Genomic DNA, 25,260 nt, shown 5'->3' with positions numbered 1-25,260 from the left:
CTTAACACAATCCATATTACTTAATAAAAGAATGAATAAAAATACTGAGATTTTTTTGAAAACTGGAAAACCTAGACAAAGACTTGTACTTCATCAATGAGGGCTGCAAAGCTTTTAAATTAGGAAGTAGACTTCCAGGTTGTGAATGCACAGTACTTAAGTACTGCCCCACTCCTCTGACACCAAGCTGCCGCACAGGCCCAGTTGGTGTGGACGGCGTGCCAGCAACAGCCCCGGACTACTGGCCACTTGGCCCAAATGTTCCTCCACATGGCATCAGTAGCAAGCAGCAGTTCTCTTGGCCGGTTGGGGTGTCTGACACATCACTGGATGTTTTTTCCACACGCAGCGCCAAACAGTGTGCTCAGCTACTCAGAATATATGTGTGTTTCAACACACGGTATTACGAAAGAAAAACAAAGTATTATCAAGTGTCTTTTTTCATTTTAAGTTCTCATTTGTTCTTCTGCATTCTTTTAGCATTTCAACATGTTTTGGAGGGTGCAGCAGGACAGGGAAAGAAGCGAGAGGAAGGAGGTAGAGATTTCCCCTGCAGGCTGGAATCCATTATTGCTGAGTCATCTGCCTGATGCCCAAAGTGGGTCAAACCCATCACCGTGTGGGACATGAGCGCCAGGACTGAGCGTGAAGACCCAGAAGGTGGTAATACAAGACTCACTGCAAAGTGGAGGGCTCTCCTTTGACATTCAGAGAGCGTGTTTGAGAGAGATGAGAGGAAACCTTACAAGGTAAAAAGGAAGGATAAATGGGAGGTATGGTCACAAATCCTGAAACGTGTGTTTTACTGGGATGTTCCAGGTGTGTTGAGTGATTCCAGGTGTTTGGGTTTTGCTAATTATATCTAACTTTTTGCCTGTATCTGGCAAGTTGAAAGCACAACCTTTCAAGTTTACAGGGGAAAAAATGCTTCAATACTTGATATCCTTGTGACCTCTACATTTCTGTAGGCTCCTAAACTAAATGTCTAATAGTGTCAAATGCTACTTCTCTATCAAAAAGCATGGGGGAGCTACACTAACATCTATCACCCTCTTCACAGCCAAACCCCTATGTGTGTGCTGTCGTATTTGATTCACCAACTACTGCCCAGACCTTCAAGCCAGATACATAATCCTGAACTTGACTGACCTCACAGGACATGAAACTTGTTGGCAGGTTCCAAGATTTACCAGATTTTACTCAACCCCTTGTTTCAGATTTCACCTGCAAATTTAGAGAGTATATTGCATATCTCCATTCCAGAGTAAGAAGGTACGTATCATAGCATCTGCCCATAAGGGTTGCTAAATACATCTGTTATAGTATTAATTACCATAATGCCAATTATTTTGTGAAAATGCTGGTCTAGCTTAACAAGTAACCAATACGTCAGTTTCTTAATTTGAGACTGGAGGGTTTTTATTTCTTTATTTTTTTGGTTTTGTCTTTTATTTTAAGCAGTCTGTCACTCTCAAAAGACCTGGCCCAAAACCAAATATCAGCCTACATGGCAGACTGACCCATTCAGTGCTCTTCAGCCTCAGCAATCTAAATACACACCACATCGTAGCCGTTGGCTGATCCCACTGAACCAGAGTCAGGGTTTGAAAATGGCAGTGATAAGGACCACACCAGCCCCACCCCCAGTGGCTCTCTTCCCTAACTAACTATAACAGAATGAGGTGCCTCCTGGGATAAAACACAAAATAAATAGAACAGTCTCAGTGACTGCATCCATGCAGACATGTCAGCTGAATTTGGGAAGACCAAATGAGAGCCAAATAAAACCAGAGATGGGACAGTCGGGATACCTAAGAGTTGTCTCCTTACAGTGGAAGGAAACTGGCACACGAACTACCCTGCTGTGGAGCCCAGAGAAGACAGGCAGAGGGTTCCCAGGTGTAGAACCTGGCTTAGGTTCTCCAAAGACAGGTGAATGTGGCCACTGAAAGGGTGGTTTCCACTCTATTTAGTCACAGCTTGGGGCTCAAGGAGCCTTGCTTTGAAACTTCTAAATGAAAACACAGATTGGAGTATGTTCTCTCTTCATGTTCAGCAACCTCACGGAGCAATCAGACCGCTTCGCACAGACAATGGCTCCCCTGCCAACAGATTTCAGGCTTAACTCACAGTGAGAGCAGCAGAGCCTCCCTGAGCCACTGCCAATATCGCAACAAAGAGGGACAACCCAGACCAGCTCTAGAGGCACTTAAGGATCCCTCTTCGGGCTCCTAAAAATACTCTGGGGAAAACTCTTTAAGAGGGCATTACATTATTCTCATTTAATAAGATCTTTGGGATTGCAAGTGATGGAAAAACAACTCAAATTGGTTTAAACAAAAGATTTATTAGCTTACATTATGAGTAATCAAAGGGGATGGTGCTGGCTTCAAATATTGCTGGATGCAGCCTCTCTGTCTCTGCCTCTTTATCTCTGTCTCTATCTCTCTGGCTCTGTCTCTGTATCTCTCTGGCTCTGTCTCCCTATCTCTGTCTCTTTATCTCTCTGTCTCTCTCTTTCTCCCCTCTCAGTTTTGCTTTCCATCAATAAGTCCTTCCATATCAGCAAAACATCCACCAGGCTTACATCATCTTTGTAGCCAGTGTTCCTAAAAAGGAGTGCAACCTGCCAGTGTTCACGTCAGTTTTCAGAAGGGCTTGAAAATGCCTGGATTGTGTAATTTGCTCATCCCAGAATCAATTATTAAGGCCAAGGTTTTGAAGTCCTGCAATGCTGCAGCCTGATTCAGATGTCTACTCCAGGGTTAGAAGTAGTCAATGCCTGTTGATTGACAATACCTGAAATGGGAAAGACATCCTAAAAAGGAAGAAGCAAAAAAAGGAGGCCCAAAAAGTTACAAAGAACCTAATACTGTATAAGCAGACTGGGGCTTAGAGCGAAAATATTATGAGATTAACTACGAACATAGAATCAATAACACAAATACCATTTCCCCCCTAAAGTGTGTGGATTTACCAAAGCACACTTGGGGTGAATGCACATATCTATTTTCTTTTTCTAATTATGAGAAATGAAACAGTAAGTGGACCTCTTTGCTGATCTTTAACATGAAAAGTAGCTTCTGCCTCAGGGCCTTTGCATCAGCTGCTCCCTCTTATGGGATCACTCTTCCCCCAAATATCCATATGGTTAACTCCCCCATCTCTTCAAGTCTTTGCTCATCCTGACCATTCTGTATAAAATTATAAGCTACTATCTTCACCCCCACCTACTCCCATGCTTTTGCTCTACTCTTCCTTTTTTTCTATGGCACTTATTATTTTATAAATCATTATTTATTTATTTATTTTTAAATGTTTACTTATGTATTTTGAAAGAGAGAACAAGCAAGCAGGGGAGGTGCAGAGAGAGGAAGAGAGAGAGAACCTAGGCATCTTTGCACTGTCAGCATGGAGCCTGATGCGGGGCTTAAACCCAAGAACAGTGAGATCATGACCTGAACTGAAACCAAGGTGGGACACTTAACCACTTAACCAGGTGCCCCTATAAAACATAATTTAAATAACATATTTATTATTTTTCTCTTATAGCCTTTGATCCTTATTCAAATGCATGCTCCAAAGAGCAGGGATCTCTGTTGTATCCCAAGCACTCGGAATGGTACCTGGCACAAAGTAGATGCCCAGTAAATATCCATTAAATGAATACACTTCCCCAAAGTATCAAAGGCATAAGAAGACTGTTAAGATTTGGGGAATTTTAGCACAATACAAATAACAATGTCTAATTAAATATTATATATATGTTCTAAGAACTCATTAAACAATTCTTGGCTGCAAGGAATTCCTCTCCTATACCCCAGTTTATTGCCTTCATCATAGACTTCTTTTTTCTATGCCTTTTTTTCTCTCTCCTTCTTCTCTGCTTTAGGGCAACCCCTGGAGAACTACACATTTTCCTCTTCATTAGGTAGAACAATTCAGTTATTTCTTTTCTCACTTATTCAAATATGATACACCCAAGAAACCTCATCAAGAAACATGATGGTGTTAATAAAAGTATTCCCTATCTCTGAAATGGCACTGCCCCTCCCCAAACTGTGGGCTGAGTAGTAAGGTTTTTGCTCTAAAGCTCTTTTCTACTACTTAAGTCAGTATGTCAGAAAATGCCAATGTCAAGACACTAACCTCAATATAGAAGACTTAATGGTGATTTTTGCTTTCTTCTTTTTGCTTATTTTCTACTTTTTCTGAAATAAATATGTAGTACTTGTGTAGTAAGGAAACGATTAAAAAATTATTCTGCTATTATGAGTATGTGCATCTAGTAAGTAAGCAAGCAGCTTTCAAGACATCTGAGTCACAGATAAAGTAAGTAGAGCATATGTGTGCTGAGCATAGGTAGGAAAGGGTGAAAGGAGCAAGTAGCCACCCAAGATTAATGAGGCAACTACCACTTCTGGTTAAAAGGAAGGAACAGAGACTTCTCTCTTTAAACAATTAAAAAACTGAACAAAACACATGAATTGATGGTTTTCAGACACTGGAAAACAGGCAGCACAGGACAGTGATCCCTGGGGAAAAGAAAACAAATGTGGTGAGCCTTACACGGATGGGAATAACAGGAGACTGGAAGGGAATCTATAGAGAGAGTTTTGAGGCCACAGAGTAGGGAGGGAAGATTCAGAGAGAGCCCATCGGCTTCCCTGAGTTGAAGGTAAAGACTTAAGAATTCAGGGAGACCATGGCAGCTGGAATTTGGAGGGTAGAGAACTAGAGAGGAATTAGCTTCATGAGGAAGAGTGAGTTCTGTGGAAAGGAGAGAGCTTCACGGGAGACAGCCAGAGAATTTCACAAAGTCCCCCTGGGTATTCAGCTGAATTCTGGTCAGCACATGTGAGAAAACTGCCTCATTCTGGGGAATGAACTGTAGAGAAGAAGCAGGCAGAATACTAGAGCTCATATAAGATTGAGAAGAGTTTGTATTATCATCAACAATTAAAAAAAAAATACTCCACAATAGACAAGAAATCAGATACAGTGCTCAGAAAGGTACTGATTGCCTCAGTGGGTCAAAATTAGCTCTAGACAAAAATGGTTTTCTTTTGCCGCCTAATAAAGTATAAAAACATGCCTTGAAAGATCAAACTATGTCCAAGTACTTAACTGTATGCTGGAACAAAGCTCAACAATATTTAAATAAGTAGAAAAATATCTAGAACCCAACAAGTAACATTACAATATCTGACATGCAATTTAACAATTACCCAACAGGCAAAGAAAAAAAAGAATATAATTCATAACCCAAAGAACAATTGGTCTGTAGAAATAGACTTAGAAATTATATGGAAGACAGAATTAGTAGGCAAAGAAATTTAAATAGTTATTATAAACATATTCCTATGTTACAGAAGACAGAGAAAAACATGAGCATGATAGAGAGACATAGAAGACCAAAAAAAAAAAAAAAAAAAAGACCAAAATTGATCTTCCAGAGTTGAAAATTACTGGATAAAATTAACAGCAGATTAGATAGTGTAGAAGAAAAGGTTAGTAAACTTGAAGACAGAGCAATAGAATCTATTCAGAATGAAACACACCAAGAAGAGTGACAAAAATGAACAGAGGATCTGGAAATGGTGGGACAGCAACTTCAAGCAGCTTAATATACCTGTAATTGCAGGCCCCAAAGAAAAGGAGAGACAGGAAGAGATGGAAATATTTGCAATAATAATGCCTGAAATATTTCCATATTTGGCAAGATCTGCAAATCCACAGATCCAAAAAGCTTAATGAACCCCAAGCATAAGAATAGTGAATAGGAGCACCTGGGTGCCTCAGTCGGTTAAGCATCCAACTTTGGCTCAAGTCATTATCTCATGGTTTGTGAGTTTGAGCCCCATGCCAGGCTCTGTGCAGACAACTTGGAGCCTGGAGCCTGCTTTGGATTCTGTGTCTTCCTGTCTCTGCCCCTCTCCTGCTCATGCTCTGTCTCTCTCTGTCTTAAAAATAAATAAACACTAAATTTTTTTTAAATAAGTGAATAAAACTATACTAAGGCAAATAATAATCTCATTGTTTAACTAGTAATAAAGAGAATATCTTAAAAGTATCAGAGGCAGAGATAGATATATTATTACAGAGGAAAAATGATGATAGCCAAATTCTCGAAGCAATGCAAGCCAAAAAACAGTGAATCAATCTTTCAAGTACTGAAAATAAAAAGTCAACCTAGAATTCTAAGTATATCAAGTATCTTTAAAAAATAAAGGCAAAATAAAGATTTTTTTCAGATATGCAAGAGCTTATAGAATTCATCAGAAGAATTTAAACACACACACACACACACACACACACACAAATATGGAAGAGGAAACTGAAATCAAGTAGAAACCTGGGTCTACACAGAAGAAGGAAGAACATTGGTGGTAGTAAACATGGCAGGAAAAAAAACCTTATGAGATAGCAAATATTTATGACAGTTTAGACTCCTTTCATCAGCCATTGATGACCTCATTTGGCCATGGATTCAAAGGTAAAGGTTGTGTCTGGTCATCAGTTATCAATGAGCTTCTGAACTCAATGAACTCTGAACTTTCTGGCCTTGTGTGCTTTCTCCTGCATCTTTGCAATAGAGCAAGCGTACATTGGTTCTGGGCATCTTCTGTCTTTGGAGCCCCCTGTTCACTCTCAGCTCTGATCCTTGTAACCACTCAGTCAGCAGGGAAGGTTGATGTGGCAAAGAGGATTCAGATAATGGTATCCTTCCACCCCCCCTGGATTCTATCCTAAGTGTGTTAATCTACCCCATCTTTCCCCCTTGTTTCTGGCTAGAGGTTTTAAATTGACTCAATATATCATGTGATTCATGCATCTTAACTTGGCTGGTGAGTCTTTGTGTGTCTGGTCAATGAGGCTACTGTAACACCACAGTATTTTCCACTGCAATATACTAAGAGGTTTATTTGAGGGGGAACATTTCCCCCTGTATTAATTCATATTGCCTGTGACCCACTGAGCATTATTTTTTTTTGTCAAAGTAGTCAGCTTCTTTCCAAAGATATTCTATGTGCTTTGTCAGATGAACTCCTTACTAGGAAATTTTTTTTCTGTAATGAACTGCATTTTCATGGGCTATACGTAGATCATTGGTCTTAAGAACAGAATTCTGGGTTCAAATCTTACCCTGTTCTCTTGCTTCAATTACAAGGGTTCTCCAAAAGTCATTATCTGGAAATCTATTAGAAATCTAGATTTCTCAGATATGGAGATGTATGGAGTGGGAATCAAAATTCCCTTTCTTGTCAAGTTGTTGTAATGATTAAACGGCTTAACACTTTTCTAGTGCCTGGTATGAAGCTTAACACATAATAAGTAACCAACAAATACGTTCACTCTATTTTTCTTCTTTCCTTTCCCCCTGCCTTTGCAACATTTCTGCTGAGCAGCTATCCTCACCCTTTCATTTCAGCTCCAGAAATGGGGCATAGCAATCCCTGCCTGCATGCCATCTGCATCACCTTCTGTCTCCAGTTAGCTTCCTCCTCCACTCTGAGACACTTCCATTTGGGGGCTCCACCCTCTACAGCCTCTTCCCAGGCTGGAAGCTGTTTCTGTGGTCCACACACTTGTTTATGAAGAGCGCTGAGAAAATGCCAGGGCCCACACTTTCTGTTCTTCAGGGCTTCAATATCATTGTCTTCTCCCTCTACTACCGAACCAGTTACATCTTTCCTAAGGCAGGAATCAAAGGTCTGCCACAGGCCTAGGCCAGAGGAACAACTGTAGAAAAATACATAATAGTTCAAGACCCTGCAGTCAGCTATTTTAGCATCGCTGGGAGATGATTTTCTCAGAGACTCTCTAAAACTTTGGGTGCCTTGGCCACTCCCACTCAATTTCCATGCTGAGAAAATTACTACCTTGTTTCTACTGAGAAGAAAACTTTATCAGAGATAGTGTTGTAATCCTATCCAAAGAGAAGAAATGGCTTTCAGAAGGTAAGGGCCGTCTTGTGATTCGGTGAACCCAAACTCAATTTCACGAAGGCTCCCCCATTTCCTAGTTGGGTTTGTCACTGCTAGTATGTCCTTTCTCTCCCCTGGATCTAGACCCAGTCTTGCTCTACCAGACAGATAACTGCCTCCTGTTTTTGAACTTGTTACTCTAATTCAATGAGGGAAAGAACTCACTTGAATTGATATTTATGTTGAAGTCCTTCACCTCTATCATTGTACTCACATACTGTTTGTGTTTTATGGGATATTCATCCTTTCTAAGGCAAGCAGACTTATAGTGTGTGAGTGTAAAAATGAGAGATAAATACACTGAGAAGAAGAAGAAAGGAGAAGAGGAGAAGACAAAATAGAAAATACATATGGAGGGAAACAATTTCCTTGGCCAATAAGAAAAGCATATTATCAAATTCCTTGGGCATTTTTGTAAATTCCCGGGTTCCTTCTGGAAATTTAGCCCCCCTAAGGCAGTAATTGCACACACAACTAGAAAGCCATTTCCTTACTGTTCATTTTCATACATTCACTGGACTAGTCACCAGAGCTTCTCAACTCAAAGCAAAAGGTACCAGATCCTCCAGACTTGTCCAATCCATGTTTGTGTATTAGAGCCCCTTGTCCAATTCAATTCAGTTAGAGCCCCTTGGACACAAACACACACATGCATGTGCACACACACACACACACACACACACATACATTTTTCTACATGGAAAATGACACGTTCTCCAAATTACCCGGTTTCAGATTAAAAATTTGAATACAACTTGAAGCATAAAAAATGACATAGCCTCAACTCTAAATGCGCTCCTGACTATATTAATTTATACTGAGGCCAGGAAAATCAAAGAATAAATTATAAAAGAAGTCTGTAAAACCTGAGCTTCATACTTGTAACTTGTTGGGAATAAAGTGGTCTTACTTTTTTTAACCTGAGTCTTCCTTCCAGGTTAACTGTGCAATACCTTTGACAATCAGTTCTCAGATTAGGGAACATATAAACTGAATAACTGAATTTTTCACTCTTTTAATCTTTTTCTTTCTTTTCAAAGTGTTTCTTTTCAAAAACCGCATTTGTAAGCCACATTTCTAGATGGACTAAGTTGCCTCTAGAGTAGGAGTTAGATGAGCAAGGAATCCATTCAGATGTAAAGAGGTCTTCAGGAGATCTTCAATTTAGTATACTGGTGATACAGTGAGGTGGACAATGGGCCTAAATAGAAAGGAAGTTACAGAAACTACATCCTCCCCACAGTTCTTCTACACCTATCCTGCTCTCTCTGTCCTTCCTTTCCTGAGCAGAGAGGAGGCAGGATCATTGTATGGAAACAAAGATGAGGCAAGCAGGGGACCTCCCACAATTGTCTCTACCTACTCTGATGGAGACATAGGATCTTGGGATTTGAAAGCCACAATGCATAAACTGGTTGTAGAATCAGTTCCTTGTTTTGGCAACTAAATCACTTGAACTCTCACCACCCATTTCAGGGAACCAACTCCAGACCATCCTGGCAATAGTGACATGGTTATCAATCTCATCCCATTAGAATTGGTATCTGTATTTATTTTTTCAGTAGGCAGTTTTAGTAGGAAGTTTTAAAACTTTTAAAAATTGGTACTCATGATTTTTTTAAGGTGAGGACACAACATCATTGGAAAGATGGGATTAAAGGGTGAAACTTGTTCTGTGAGAGCCTCGTTTGTTTGACAGCCATGCTAGAAGCCAACTGCATCTAGCTGCCTTTCCTTTCTTTTCCCTGAGGAAAGTGCAGGGAAAGAATAAAGGTTGATAAAGGGAGGTCAATAAAGGGATGCCTGAGAATCACAAGAATTCATTGTTCTAGTTTGTATTATAAGAAGAAAAATGCTAAGAGAGAGAGAACATCTTATACTTGTAAAGCTAAAATAGGACGGAGATTCTTTCTTAATCTCTGAATAAACTCCATTTCCCCACTTTGTACACCTAGAGAAGCTTTCTCTCAGCTTCCAGCAAGTGGAGGACAAGTGGAGAGAGAGGACTATAGACTGGCAACTACGATGAAGGACAATGAAGGGTTTTAAGAGAAAACCGTTGTAAGACAAATGAAAAACTGCAATAAAACTGCAAAAACTACTTATTTGAATAAGATAATTCAAATATCAAAACATGCATGGCTCAGGGATTTCCTTTTTTTTTTCTTTAAAGAAAGTTCATTTTAAAAAATGTCCTTGATATTTGAATAGAATCCTCAAAGCAAAAACAGGCTCCATGGCAGAATCTGGAGAATCGCGTGAAACAAGAGCCTTCTGGCTACTGGGAGGTATTTGATGGAAAGATTAAAAATGTAAGTCTTTATAAGGTACTGATTTTTTCAGAGTGGCTAAAATTAACAACTCGGGAAACAATAGGTCTTGGCAAGGATGCGGAGAAAAGGGAACCCTCTTGCACCATTGGTGGGAATGCAAACTGGTGCAGCCACTCTGGAAAACAGTGTGGAGGTTCCTCAAAAAATTAAAAATAGAGCTACCCTATGACCCAGCAATTGCACTACTAGGTATTTATCCAAAGGATATAGGAGTGCTGATTCAAAGGAGCACATGGCCCCCAATGTTTATAGCAACACTGTCAACAATAGCCAAATTGTGGAAAGAGCCCAAATATACATCAACCAATGAACGGATAAAGAAGATGTGGTACATATACAATGGAATACTACTCGGTTATGAAAAAGAATGAAATCTTATCATTTGCAACAACGTGGACAGAACTGGAGGATATTATGTTAAGTGAGTAAATCAGTCAGAAAAGGACATATATATGTTTTCACTCATACGTAGAATTTGATCATAGGCAAAGGGAATGAAAAATAAGATAAAAACAGAGAGGGAAGCAACCCATAAAGGCTCTTAAATACAGAGAAACTGAGGTTTGATAGGGGTGGGGGTGGGGAGAATGGGCAACAGGCATTAAGGAGGGCGCTTGTTAGGATGTGCACTGAGTGTTATATGTAAGAGATGAGTCACTGGATTCTACTCCTGATGCCAAGAATACACTGTATGTTTGCTAACTTGTGAATTAATTTTTTAAAAAAGTACTGATTTTTTTTTATTTAGTATGTTTCTATCTTACTTTTTAACACAAATTAAAGTACTATTATGCCTTTTCTTTTCTTTGAGATAACTGACAATTTTTAACACTTTTAGCTTGCATTTAAGCATATTTTATTTTAAAGTTTTCTTTATACGAGCATTAGAAGTTTTTAAGAGTTTAAACCTTTTAAAGGTGTTCGTTCTTACAAACAATATTGATGAGAAAAGTAATGCTCCTAAAATACAGTTAATCTCGGACTTCCTTTGAGGGCTTGGGAGAAAAACATAATTTTGTAAAACACTTAACAAATTTTATTATTTCTAGCCACATTTTGGGCCTTATACATCTGGCAGTGTCTATTCCATTTCATTTCAAAAGAGTTTTGATTTGGAATCCAAGACCCATTTCCAGAGGAAAAGGTATCATTTTGAGTGACTTTTCTGTACCACACCACACATCTCTTCCCATGACTTTCATCTTATACTTTCCTGGGTGACTTCTGTCTATGGAGAACCACGTCCTAGTAATTCTGATTACTCAGAGTCTCAAATGGCCTTCTTCTAAGAAAATATAACCTTCTTCAAATTGAAAAGAAAACCAAATTCAAGCTTCCAAATTCTATTATGATAATTTATTTTAAAAATAAAACATTTTATTCTTTTTCTTTTAATGAGAAAAAAAATTTTTAAAGCGCTTAACTAGAAGCAAGACAATTAATTATAGCCATTTAAAAACAATAAACTGGTTATCTATAACCAACAGATATGTCAGCTACACTTGTGTGTGGGGGGGTAGATTTTCATTTTTTTACCTAATTTTGATTTCCAAATTGTTTTTAACATGTTTGTATTATTTTTATAATAAAAACACCCATAAATATTTCAAATAAACATTAACTGAATGAGTTAACTCTTAAGTTTCCTCAAGTGTTTGCTATAATTTTTTATTCATAATTTGGATGCAGTAAAGTATGCCAATTTGTATTCACAGGTGTGAAATTCCCTAAATGTCTTTCAGGTATCCTATTCTTCAACTTAGCTAAGACTTTTAAGAGTTAAAAATGGCATTTTACATAAACAGGAACATTAGCTTCTTAACATCGTTGATGAAAAGGAGATCTGTGCTCAGAAGAAAATACCCAGTGGCACCAGAAAAGCAAGCAGGTGTGGATACCAGAATTGACTGTAGTTTCCATAGGAAACTTGTCCTCCCAAGGACGCAGGCTGGATGGGTTGTTATAAGTCATCCTAGTTGCCACCTGACCTTCTATCATTGTTGAAAATATCCAAAGCAGGTCAAGCATTTTTTCCATTCCCCCCAGTGGTCTCCTCTATGGGGAGGAATACAACCCGTTATTCATGAAGTTATATGATCCATGGCTACGGTCTTCTCTGGAGACCAGGAGAGAGCCTGCCATTAGTAGATACTCTATAAATACATGTTGGATGAATATGATATTGACGAAATGTAGTATTTCATTTACCGGTTTGTGTGTGTGTGTGTGTGTGTGTGTGTGTGTGTGTGTGTGTGTGTGTTCTGTCATGTTTATGTGTTTTGTTTTGTTATCTATTTGTGCTCATTACAAAAATTAACTTTCTTAGGGGCAAGAACATGATCTTTTTGGCATCTAGTACAGTATTGGTACCCAATTAATTTTAAGGAAGGTCCAAAGTTTTAAGTTCCAGGATAACACTGTGGAAATAAGCAGGTTAGTATAATGGTTAGATGTTTAGTATAATGGTTAGGGACCCAGACTGTCTGGTTTCAAATCCCAGCTCCATCCTTAGGAGCTGTGTGACCTTTGGGCAGGTAACTTAAATTCTCTTTTAAAGTAGAGATGGTAACAGCACCTACCTCATGTGGTAGTTGCAAGAATTAAATGAGTGAAAACACCAAAAATGCTTAGAAGAAATCAAGCAATAGTAAGTATAACATTCAGCCTACATTTGAAGTCTTCTAATACTAACCTTTAGGTTTTTTTAGTTAGTTTACTCTTAGAAAAACACGACTTCCTGTTTCTAAGGAGGGAAAAAGCCTTTTAAAAGTTATAAAAAGACTCAAAGTCTCCTCGGACATCAAATAGCTCTTACAAAACAACATTTTGATGAGTTAAGTGTAAAGGAATCAAAAACATACGGATTAAATTTCCTTTATAATACACATGGGCTTAAAATGAAGAGAAAAGTGCTTAGCAAAACACACTTTGGGTTTGCCAAACCCAAAACATTGAAAAACACTTCAAGACATTCTGCAGGCCCACGACAGAACCAGGTCTTTCCCATCCACAATTAAAATCCTCACTCATCTGGATTCTGAGCTTCAAACTGGGCCACAGCTTGTCATCTTTTGATCCCTCTCCTCAAAGGGTAACCTTCCCCGGATTTATGAGGAAGTATACTGCACCTTGGAGCAGTACATAAGCAGTTTATAAATTAGAAGGCAACAAATAGATTGTCATCTGCATATGATTTTCAGCTTAATATTTTATTGAAGATCTACACTATGCACGTGAATGCAGTAATATGTGTTGCAGATACTGAAACTAAGATGTTAACAAACATAATAGGTTGCCATTATATTGTTCTGTTTGCAACATAACCGTGAGAAAGAGGCAACTTGGACATTTGAAAGTATTATTCAAGATTGAATAATATTCTAAAAATTGTTTTCTGTGTAAAAATATGCTTTTCTAAAATGATTTTGAATTTGAGAGTCTTGATACTATTCTGTCTACATGTTACAAGGATTGGAAAACATCTAATTGCCTGACCTGGACACTCTTTCTCCCATGTATTAAGCCTATGAAGTGTTCTATAGCTGTAATTTATAAAAACAAAGAAGCTTCAGGTTTTAGATTTCTTATGAAATAATTAATTTTCTACACTAAACTGTTTACAGGCTTTCATAGAGGAGCAAAGAAAAGCAACCTGCAAAACTAACAGATACTCCAGAAAAGGAGACAGGAATCAAAAACCAATGTTAACGTTAATGACCGGTTCACATCTAAAGAAGCAGTTTTTTGATAACACAGGCAGATTAAATGAACTATTATTTTTTCCTGCTAAGCCCTGCTATGTTTGATTACTTCCTATAGCAACCTGGCTCCAATACCATAAAACTGAATGCATCAGTTAGTAAGTTTCTCTGTAAATAAAATACTAGGGTAAAACAGAAAAGAATATAATGTTTCTGAATATATCTTAAATTGAGACTGACAGTGGCAAAACCAACTTAAAACATTTTTCTCTATTTTGGAGTGTATTACTTTTAAATTGTTTCTATTTTTTTTCTTAAAACGATATTAGCCTTCAATGTATTTTTCCCTGTTTAAGAGCAATGGGATGACCCCTTCCTTTCAGGACTGTCAGATTCCCTTTGAGTAGAAAGTTCGCCACTAAAGAACAATCTTAAGAACAAAATGTTGATCTGATATGCACTTGTGTCATCTCATTTTTAGAACAGATTAAAAATTTGATGAATATAGACAGTAGTTTACATTTCATTAATTTTGTAGAAATGTCACAGAAGAACTCAGTGCAGGACCTTTTATAATCGCCACCAGTCCCCAACCACAGGTGGAGTTTGCCTAGGAACCTTCCTTTTGATGAATTCTTAGTCAGATTTTCTGCAGACAGGTTATCTTGGCTTACAAAGAGACTGATAGGTTCTTGATCAGTCATGGAAAGTGTTTCAGTTATAGAATAAAAATTACCACTTTGAAAGTAATTTTTTTTAACTTTTTTTTTTCTTTTCTGCACTTTCTTTTCATTTTGACTTCTCATGATAAAAGGGATAACCTATCTCTGATTCTTGCCACAGTAAAGTTTGTCACAATTGTCAAACATTTCAGTGTTCAGATAGGAAGACCAGTCATTAGTGAAAACCCTGCATTATAGATTATTTTCAAGAAAATGCACTTGAATGAATTTAAATTTTTTAAGTGATTCAAAATAACCTTCTAAAGTTACCTATACTTTAGCAATTGGTTTGACTGTGTTTATGATTATTCATACATAAGTGAGATTTTCTGGAATAATTAATAACAAATAATGCATGATAAATAATAATACAACTGTTCTTTAATACTATAAACACTTCCCAGAAATCTTTTTTTAAGTTTGTTTATTTATTTTGAGAGAGACAGAGACAGTGCAAGTAGGGGGATGGCAGAGAGAGAGGGACAGAAAGAATCCCAAGCAGGCTCTGCGCTGCCAGCACAGAGCCTGAAGCGGGGCTCAAACTCATGAAACCGTGAGATCATGACCTGAGCCAAAACCAAGAGTCGGTCCCTCAACCAACTGAGCCACCAGGCTCCCCTCCCAGAAATCTTGATTAGGACACCTAAGAAAGAGTTAATTAAGGAAGAAATACAGCCCAGCCACTATGTAAACCATCAAAAGCATCAAATAAATGAAAATCAAATGAATGAAGCTTTAATACAATTAACATACATTACATAAAGGAAATGACTACAAGTGCTCACTACTTGACCTGTTTCATATTTCATGAACTGAGTTGACTTAAAATCAATAGCTGTAAGAATATCTGTAGTCTCTGATTACTTATTGTCACTTAGGTAGGCAAGTATAATGGCTATTTGATCATGTAGAGATATTTGAAAAGCATAATAGCACTCATCAAAATAAAATCTATAGGTTTACTATGTCTGCGGACAAAGACTCTAATTAACCTCCCTTTTCTTGTAGAAGCTGGTGAAAAGGACTCTAAGTTCATCAAGCATGTACTAAAGATCCCATTGCTGCTGGCCACTGAGGAATCTAAGACAAATAAGATGTCACAGTTTAATTATAGGTTATTTATTTATTTATTTTTTTTTTTTTAATTTTTTTTTTCAACGTTTATTTATTTTTGGGACAGAGAGAGACAGAGCATGAACGGGGGAGGGGCAGAGAGAGAGGGAGACACAGAATCGGAAACAGGCTCCAGGCTCCGAGCCATCAGCCCAGAGCCTGACGCGGGGCTCGAACTCACGGACCGCGAGATCTTGACCTGGCTGAAGTCGGACGCTTAACCGACTGCGCCACCCAGGCGCCCCTATTTATTTATTTTTAAATTAAGACTTAAAGCCTGAAAAATTAGAGTCAGAGACCTAAGAGATCAATCTAATTCAACACTCCAGTTTTAAGTTCCAAAACAGTCAAAAGATTTGCCCCAATTCAGGGTCATTTGGTATGTTTAAAAACTTAGAAAAGAATGGTACATAATTTATGCTCTTTTGACATGTATGTAAAATCTAGTGAATTAGTTTATGTAGCCAATATTTATTGTTTTATTGCCTCATAGTTGTCTGTGCCATTCTTTGGTTCAAAATAGGTTTGTTTGCGCTTTCCTTTGGGCAAAATCTCTAAACATCGCATTTGGAACAGTGTTAATTAAATCAAGGCTATGTGCTAAATCTTGTTTGAATCAGTTAATTCGGTTATGTGCCAAGGTCTTAAGTCTGACCGAGCATCTCATAAATATGCTTGAGGTAATTTGGGCAAGCTATTACAGCTAAATCAAACAAAATCCATTAGCTTTGCCAGAAAAACTACTGAGCCTAAATATCCTATTGAAAATGAATCTGTAGGCAGAACAGCCCTTGCTGATAGCTAGGTGAAATTACTCACTGACCTTTCAAGAATCATTCAATTTTCTCTCTCTTTCTCTAATTATCTCCATATCAGCTTGCCTTGCAGGAGCAGCTGAAGTGACATCCATTCTCTGCTCATGTTCAGCTGAGTGTAACTATTTTGAAAAAGACATTGGTCACAGTGACTAGGAGACCCCATTGGTTGGCCTCTCCCTTCTGCGGAATCCCAGTTTTACTCAGATATTCATTATTCAGGGTCCAGTGTAAGCAATCTTGGGTTTCTAGGGACTATCTGAGTTGGAGAGGCCCAGGAAAAGGACTGGATTTCTTGCTAGTCTGGGTAGATGGGGGCTAAACAGTCATTCTAATTTCATCTAAAAATAAATATGATCTTATTTTATAAACCACATTGGTGAAGCAAAACATGTCAAGTATATTACTGTAATCATTTTTTGAAATTTGGAATACTGGGCATTTTTTCCCGAGAACAAAAAGTTATTTGGGCACAAAATATCTTCTTTTTAAGTCAGGTGTAGTTGCATAGGTGGAATAAATCTGGATGCATTATATACCTATTATAAAAAGATTTGGTTAGTGATAAAGAACAAATTAAACTGGGCACTGCCGAATAAATAGCAACCATCTGTAAGAATATTAAAGACTTCTAGAATTTTAATGACTATCTTAAAAAACTAACCATACCTAGGTGCTCTCAGATAAAATCAAATTAAAGTAAGTCTAATTTACTCATGGTTATTGTTCTGCCAGTTCTATAGTTGTATGCACACAATATTCTTTATCACATACAGAAACATATAAATATTTGGTCAGCTTTCAAGAGATTTAAATTTTAAATCACTTCAATTAGCTTTTAGCAACCATATCCTACAACCTGAAGATTAATAGTGACCTTAGATAAGAGTAGTTTCATGGAATGGGAGTATAAGCCTGGTTGGAATGTGTTCAAAATAAATGAAAGATGAAGAAGGCATGATCCTGAACTGATGAGTGTGAAAGCTTGGTAAAGTGTCTTCAACCACAACCTTGGTACCTCTGCCCTTTTCTAATGTTTGGAGAAAAGAATATATTTGAATAGAATAGATGTATATGGATTGGATGTATGTATACATACATATACACACATGCACTTCCCCCCACACATCTTAAATGATCATGCATTGCTGTATCTCCTATGATTCACCAAGGGAGATAGTAACTTAAGTTTCTAAGTGATTCCCTCATAGACAGGTTCTAAAGACTTCAGTTAATGAACATATTTAAATGCTTCAAAATACAATTATATTAGTAAGATTGACTACATAAAGAATTAGATAAAATGAGTTTTATTGACTGAAATCTACCCCTAAGTACTTTAATATTTCCTCTAAAATTTGCCATGCATTCATTAATTTAGAAGACTGTGTTTTCAGATATTTTACTAAACTTACGCCCAACCTTTGTAAACACCTTTTGAAACACTTTTTTTTTAAGTTTACTTATTTTTGAGAGAGGGAGGGGGAGAGAGACAGAACATGAGTGGGGGAGGGACAGAGAGAGAGGGAGACACTTTCAATATCCTCATGATCCTATCTTTTTTTTTTATTTTTTTATTTTTTTATTTTAAAAAAAATTTTTTTTTTAACGTTTATTTATTTTTTTGGGACAGAGAGAGACAGAGCATGAATGGGGGAGGGGCAGAGAGAGAGGGAGACACAGAATCAGAAACAGGCTCCAGGCTCCGAGCCACCAGCCCAGAGCCCGACGCGGGGCTCAAACTCACGGACCGCGAGATCGTGACCTGGCTGAAGTCGGCCGCTTAACCGACTGCGCCACCCAGGCGCCCCTCATGATCCTATCTTTTAATCCAGCCACTGCTACACCAGCTGGTTCCACACAGGTTTTCACCAGATCCACAGTATGTTGGAATCAATGCATCGCATTGTCAACAGCAGATCTCTCTTCCTGTCCAAGGTTTCTCTGAACCTGGCTTATGGTCCCCAGGAGAATCCACTGTGTATTGACACATGCACAGCTCTGAAGTGGGGGGACCTGTCCTGAGAGACCACCCCTGCCCGGTAGGAAATGGGGAAGATATATAAAAAATACTTTGTTCTTCTATCACCCAGGTAGACAGTTCTGAGATGCGTTTCATAAAGCTCTGTGAAAGGGCTCAGCCTCAGTTAGTTGCCTTCAATGTAGCTATCTCCATAACACACTCTTATGTTGGTTTTCCCTCTTCCACTTTCCTATCCTTGTCTTGCACCCTTACTCCCTGGGATCACTTTCAAATAAACTACGTGCATAGCCAGACTCTGCCTGAGGTTCCTTCTTCAGATCACCATTTTTATTAATTGGACTATATTTAAAAATTTTTTTCAGTTTTTATTTAATCTCAATTGAAGCTGTAGTAATAATCAAATTGTAAGGGAATACATGAGGATGTTGGGAAACTGGTGCCAGTGTGGCCACAGAGGTTTTGGATCTTCTCAAATAACCAGATAAAACAGAGAATGCAAATAGATAGCAAAACCAAAAATCTCATGAACAACATTTCCCCAAAAACCCAGGCAAGGTATCTCCACGCACCCCAAAAGACATGCAGGGGAAGACAAACCACGAGTAGGCACAGAATATGAGTGCTACCACCATCTTTGTGGGAGAAACCAAAGGGAGGAAACAAAGCATTTGAAAAACCAGAGAAAAGGAGCAGCAGGTATTCACTGGAAAATAAAAATGTTTTCCATATACCAAAAAATAAAGCAGGCCGAGATGAGAAGACCAAAGTGGAAGGGATTTTGCCTACCCTATTAATATTGAATGCAATCTACTCCAATCTTATGAACTCTTAAGAGTGACCAGGCAGATCCTTCTCGGCACTGGGCTTCACAGTGAACAGAAAGTGCTAGGCATGGAACAAAATTGAGCAGAAGAGGAACAATAGACACAAAGGAGAGAAGATTTAGATACAGTGTGAGAGAGCAAAAGAGCCAAGAAACCTCAGAGAGCAAGCCACTGTATTTTTTAATACTTCATGAAAACAATAAAAGAGGGTGCCCTTTATTGGGTTTTGTTTGTTTATTTATTTATTTTAAGACAGAGAGAGAGAGAGAGATCATGGGAGTGTGAGCGGGGTAGGGGCAGAGAGAGACTCCCCAGCAGGCTCCGTGCTGTCAGAACCCAAGGCGATTTGGGGCTTGATCTCACAAACCATGAGATTATGACCTGAGCATCAAGACCCAGGCGTTTAACTGAGGCCTTCTGAGGGTGCCCTTTAAATCTAGAAAATTTTATCTGAGGGATGCATAGGTGCTCAGTCGGTTAAGCATCTGACTTCGGCTCAGGTCATGATGTCTCAGCTCGTGAGTTCGAGCCCCGTGTAGGGCTCTCTGCTGACAGCTCAGAGTCTGGAGCCTGCTTCGGATTCTGTGTCTCCTTTCCTTTCTGCCTTCCCCTGCTCACGCTTTGTCTGTCTGTCTCTCTCTCTCAAAAAATAAACACACACGAAAGAAAGAAAGAAAGAAAGAGAGAAAGAAAGAAAGAAAGAAGAAAATCTATCTGAACCAAGCCACCTCCAGAGGTTTTGGAAAACTGAATTCACATTTAAAAAAAAAAAAAAAGCAACAGGAAACTATGAAGGTCAAATCCTTTAGAAACCATGAAGGTTACTATAAGAAAAAAGAGAAAAAGAGGTAGAATCACAGTCCCATAAATAATTACAGTATTCTATAAACATGCTCGAAAAACAGGTCAGTATATAATGTAGCATTTCCAAATACGCAAAAAGGCATTAAGGAAATGATGACACAAGATGTGCAAAACCAACATAAATCAGATTAAGAAAATTCATATATGAGGTGACAGATTTAAAGAAAAAATTGAAAATAAAAGAAACATATCATTTTAGAAATGAAGACAAGAGCCAAAGGATCACAAATATAAATAAACACAACAAAAAAGTGCCTAAAGAGATATAAGTGAAGAGAATGAAGCTTTTGAAAATCAGAAGTAAATGGAAAGGGAAAGGGGAAGAATGGGTAGAGAGTTTCAGTTTGAGACCATGCAAGCATTCGAGAGATGGGGGTGATGGTTGCACAACACTGTGAATGTAGTTAATGCTACTGAATTGCACACCTTAGACTGGTTAGATAGTATATTGAATGCAATGTGTATTTTACCCCAATTTTAAAAAGCAGATTGGGGCGCCTGGGTGGCGCAGTCGGTTAAGCGTCCGACTTCAGCCAGGTCACGATCTCGCGGTCCGTGAGTTCGAGCCCCGCGTCGGGCTCTGGGCTGATGGCTCAGAGCCTGGAGCCTGTTTCCGATTCTGTGTCTCCCTCTCTCTCTGCCCCTCCCCTGTTCATGCTCTGTCTCTCTCTGTCCCCCCAAAAATAAATAAACGTTGAAAAAAAAAATTAAAAAAAAAAAAGCAGATTAAGAATGAGATTAAAAAGGGAAAGGGAAAAAAGATATGAATAAATATTGTCGGTAGTCAAAAAGTTTCTGCTAAAGAGAAAAACAAAACAAGAAAATGAATAAACACGAACAGTATAATTCAGGAAAACTTACCTAAAATTAAAACAAAATGAAATTACATATTGGAACACAGGTACTTGAGAATATTGACTCAGAAAAACCAATATCTGCACATAATTTAGTGAAACTTTAGAAAACAGGAAAAAATACTTTTTTGCATCTATGTAAAAATAACAGAGGATTTATAAGGAAAAAATAGATTATCATTAGAATTTTTGACAGCAGCACATTATACCAGGAAAAAAAAAAATGAAGTAACACATTGAAAACACTCGAGGGAAGAGAATGAGAGTGTATAAAGGCCATAGACAAACTGTTGTCAACATGTAGGAACTCAAGGAATATTATTCCCATGGATCTTTCTTTGGAATCTATGAGAGAATGAGCTTCAGACATCTAAAACGACGAGGACATTGACATATGTCAGAGGGGGGTATGAGCATTTAATACACCGTTACCTATAAAACTAAGATTTAATGAGAAAGGTATCCTAGAATATAAATGACATATGACCTGATAATATAGATACAACATAATTACCTTTAAAAAAAAAGGTAGGGGAAGAATAGAGACTGCATATGGCAATAAATCTAAATGGCTTTACATTATCATAATAGAGACCTTAATATAAATTTTGTTATTCGGAAACTATCCCCTGTGTAACATGGGATAAAGGAACTGAGTTCTATCGAATTCTATCATCTCCTCAATCTTTGATAACCAAGATTTTCAGTGTAGACAGAAGAAAATACAGATATAATACAGGAAAGGTAAAGTACAAACCCTGTAGCCCTATATTTGAATTGGAAATATTAGAATGAATTCTCTGAAAGAGCCTAGAAATGATGATAAGCCAGTGAATGATCCTAGAGCTAAGATTGTGGTTTTTATGTATCATTTCCTATTAAAAGACATTGGGGCTTCTTGGAGAAATGGCCAATTACAGGTCAGAAGCATATATAAGATGACCTAAAATATCTTGACATACCAAAGAGCAAAAGAAGACCATTCTATAATATCAGAAGACTTTAGAGCCAACTTGAAAGAAGCTCCCACCAGCCAAATACAGGACAATGAATATCAAGAAGGGTAAAAATGATAATCAGTTAAAACCCATCAAAAATATTTATATTTTGTAACAATATTTACAAAAACTAGTTGGTCATCTCCTGAGAATAACAGATAACTTCTCCATTATCTAAAAATTGAGTAAATAAAAGAAAACAATCAAACATTTATACTGCCACTCCTTTATAAACTGTATGTACCATTGGGTAGCCAAATAGTAGATGAAGAAAGCATTTTCTTACAAAATTATGCCAACCAGTAAATGAAAAAGAAGTAATAGAATTAAATATTACCTTTTTGTAACCCCAATAAAATAATATATCTACGCTTTGAACATCCACTGCTATAAAGATTAAAAAAGAGCAAATAGCAGATGTTATGTGTCTCCTGATGAAAACCATCATATTGCCAAAGGAATTGAACCTGAGTCTCAATAAGTATTTGGATCCAGCTGCCAGTCTGCAAGAGTACAAAAGGACAGAGAAACACGTTGAACAGCACCATGAATATGCATTCAGCAAAATTCAGATTGTTGACTCTGGAAAGGTGAGATGCTCTGGGTTCTTCACAGATATATTGTAAGAAATGGCTGAGAATCCTGTAGACTACTGTAGATTAAAAGAGGTGTAGAAGATGTATCAATTGTTTTAAGTGGGAAAGACTGTGCCATAGTGTTCAAAGTTGCTCACTTGAGTGTTAAAACCAAAGGAAAACGCAAGGGGGTCTTTACCACACATATCAGGATCCTCATTACTTGTAGAGGGAGGGGGGTGTTATGATTGGGATAGCTCCATGAAAGTTGTTCTGGAGAGGCTGCTGTTATTAGTCAGGGTTCTCTAGAGAAACAGAACAGGTAGGACATATAGATTATGGATATAGGCATAGGTGGTATAGATACACATGTACATATACATATGCATATGCATACACAGGCTCATGTGATGATGGAGGCTGAGAAGCTTTGCCCATCTGCCTCCTGCAAGCTAGAGTACCCAGGAAAGCTGGTGGTATAATTCAGTCCAGTCAGAAGGATTGAAAACCAGAGGAGCAAATGGTGTAAATCCCAGTCTATGAGTTGGTGAAGATGAGATGTCTCAGCTCCTGTCTCAGCAGGAGAAAAGGGGGAATACTTCCTTCCTCCAGTTTTTGTTTTATTCAGGCCTTCAGTGGATTGGGTGATGCTCACCTACATAGAAGAGGGAGATCTACTTTACTGAGTCCATATATTCAAATGTAACTATGTCTGGAAGCATCCTCACAGACACACCTCTTAGCAATGTTTAATCTGGGCATCTTGTGGCTGGTCAAGTTAACACATAAAATTAATCATCACAGCTAGTAATATTCTATTCCTTAACATGAGTGGAGATTTCAAGCTGTTTGTCTTATAATAATTTTCCAAGCTATACATTTTGTGTGTGTTTTTCTGTACCTGTTTTATTTTACAATAAAAGGAATAAAATAAATAAAATACAAGCATATCAATTATAATTTATATATCTACATGAAAGGTACATTTTGTAGGTAGGAATATTTTTTATATTGATCATGTGTAATGTTTCAACCTACTACACAGAGCCCAGGTTCTTAATATAATAGAAAAAAATATTATTAATATTATAATCTCTTCAAAAATATAGGCAGTGTCTTAAACATCTTTTATGTTAGCCCATGGACCTAGCATAATGGTAAGACTAGCTACCATTATTTTTTATTTTTAGAATAGCTACCATTTACTGAGAGTTCACCATGTGGTAAGCGCTATACTAATTGCTTTACATGAATTATTTCATTTAATCCTCCTGCCACCTTAAACGCAGTGATTGTAATTATCTTAAAGAATATTCCAGGGGCGCCTGGGTGGCGCAGTCGGTTAAGCGTCCGACTTCAGCCAGATCACGATCTCGCGGTCCGTGAGTTCGAGCCCCGCGTCAGGCTCTGGGCTGATGGCTCAGAGCCTGGAGCCTGTTTCTGATTCTGTGTCTCCCTCTCTCTCTGCCCCTCCCCCATTCATGCTCTGTCTCTCTCTGTCCCAAAAAATAAATAAACGTTGAAAAAAAAATTAAAAAAAAAAAAAGAATATTCCAGATAAGGTGATTGAGGCTTATAGAGGTTAAGTCCCATATGTGAGGTACCCCAACTCTACATGAAACAGTTAGAATGAACCTTAGCAGTCTGACTATAGAGCAAGTTGTACCTCCAGAGCAGATGCTCCAAAAATACTTGCAGCATTGAAATTTTTTTATTGAAGTATAATTAACATACAGTGTGATATTAGTTTCATGTGCAAAATATAATTATTCAACAATTCTACACATTACTCAGTGCCCATCACAATAAGTATACTCTTGATCCCCTTTATCTATTTCACCCCTCTCACCACCCCCTCCTCTCTGGCAAATAACAGTTCTATTTTTTGAGTTCCACATATTAGTGAAATCATCTGATATTGGTCTTTCTCTGGTTAACTTATTCCACTTAGCATTGTACCCTCGAGATCTATCCATGTTATTGCAAATGACAAGATCCCATTTTTTATGGCTGAGTAATATTCCATTTTATATATATATATATATATATATATACACATACATATATATATATATATATATAATATTTTTATCTGAAACTAGATTACTTTTTAACACCATACACAAAAGTAAACTAAAAATGGATTAAAGGCTGAATGAAACGTGAGATCTGAAACCATAAAACTCCTAGAAGAAAACATAGGCAGTAATTTCTTTGACATGGGCTATAGAAACATTTTTCTAGATATGTCTCCTGAGGCAAGAGAACCAAAAGCAATATTAAACTATTGGGGCTACACCAAAATAAAAGCTTTTACGCAGCAAAGGAAACCAATAAAACAAAAGAGCAATCTACTGAACAGGAAAAGATATTTGCAAGTGATAAATCCAGTAAAGGGTTAATATCCAAAATATATAAAGAAATTATGCAAGGCAACTTCCAAGGGAAAAAAAAATCTGATTCAATGAAATTTTTCTAAAAAGTGAAAT

The sequence above is a fragment of the Puma concolor genome, chromosome B2 (genome assembly GCF_028749965.1).
Source record: "Puma concolor isolate L17-30 chromosome B2, mPumCon1.1.hap2, whole genome shotgun sequence".
NCBI lineage: Eukaryota > Metazoa > Chordata > Mammalia > Carnivora > Felidae > Puma > Puma concolor.
Note: the sequence above shows the minus strand (reverse complement) of the source record.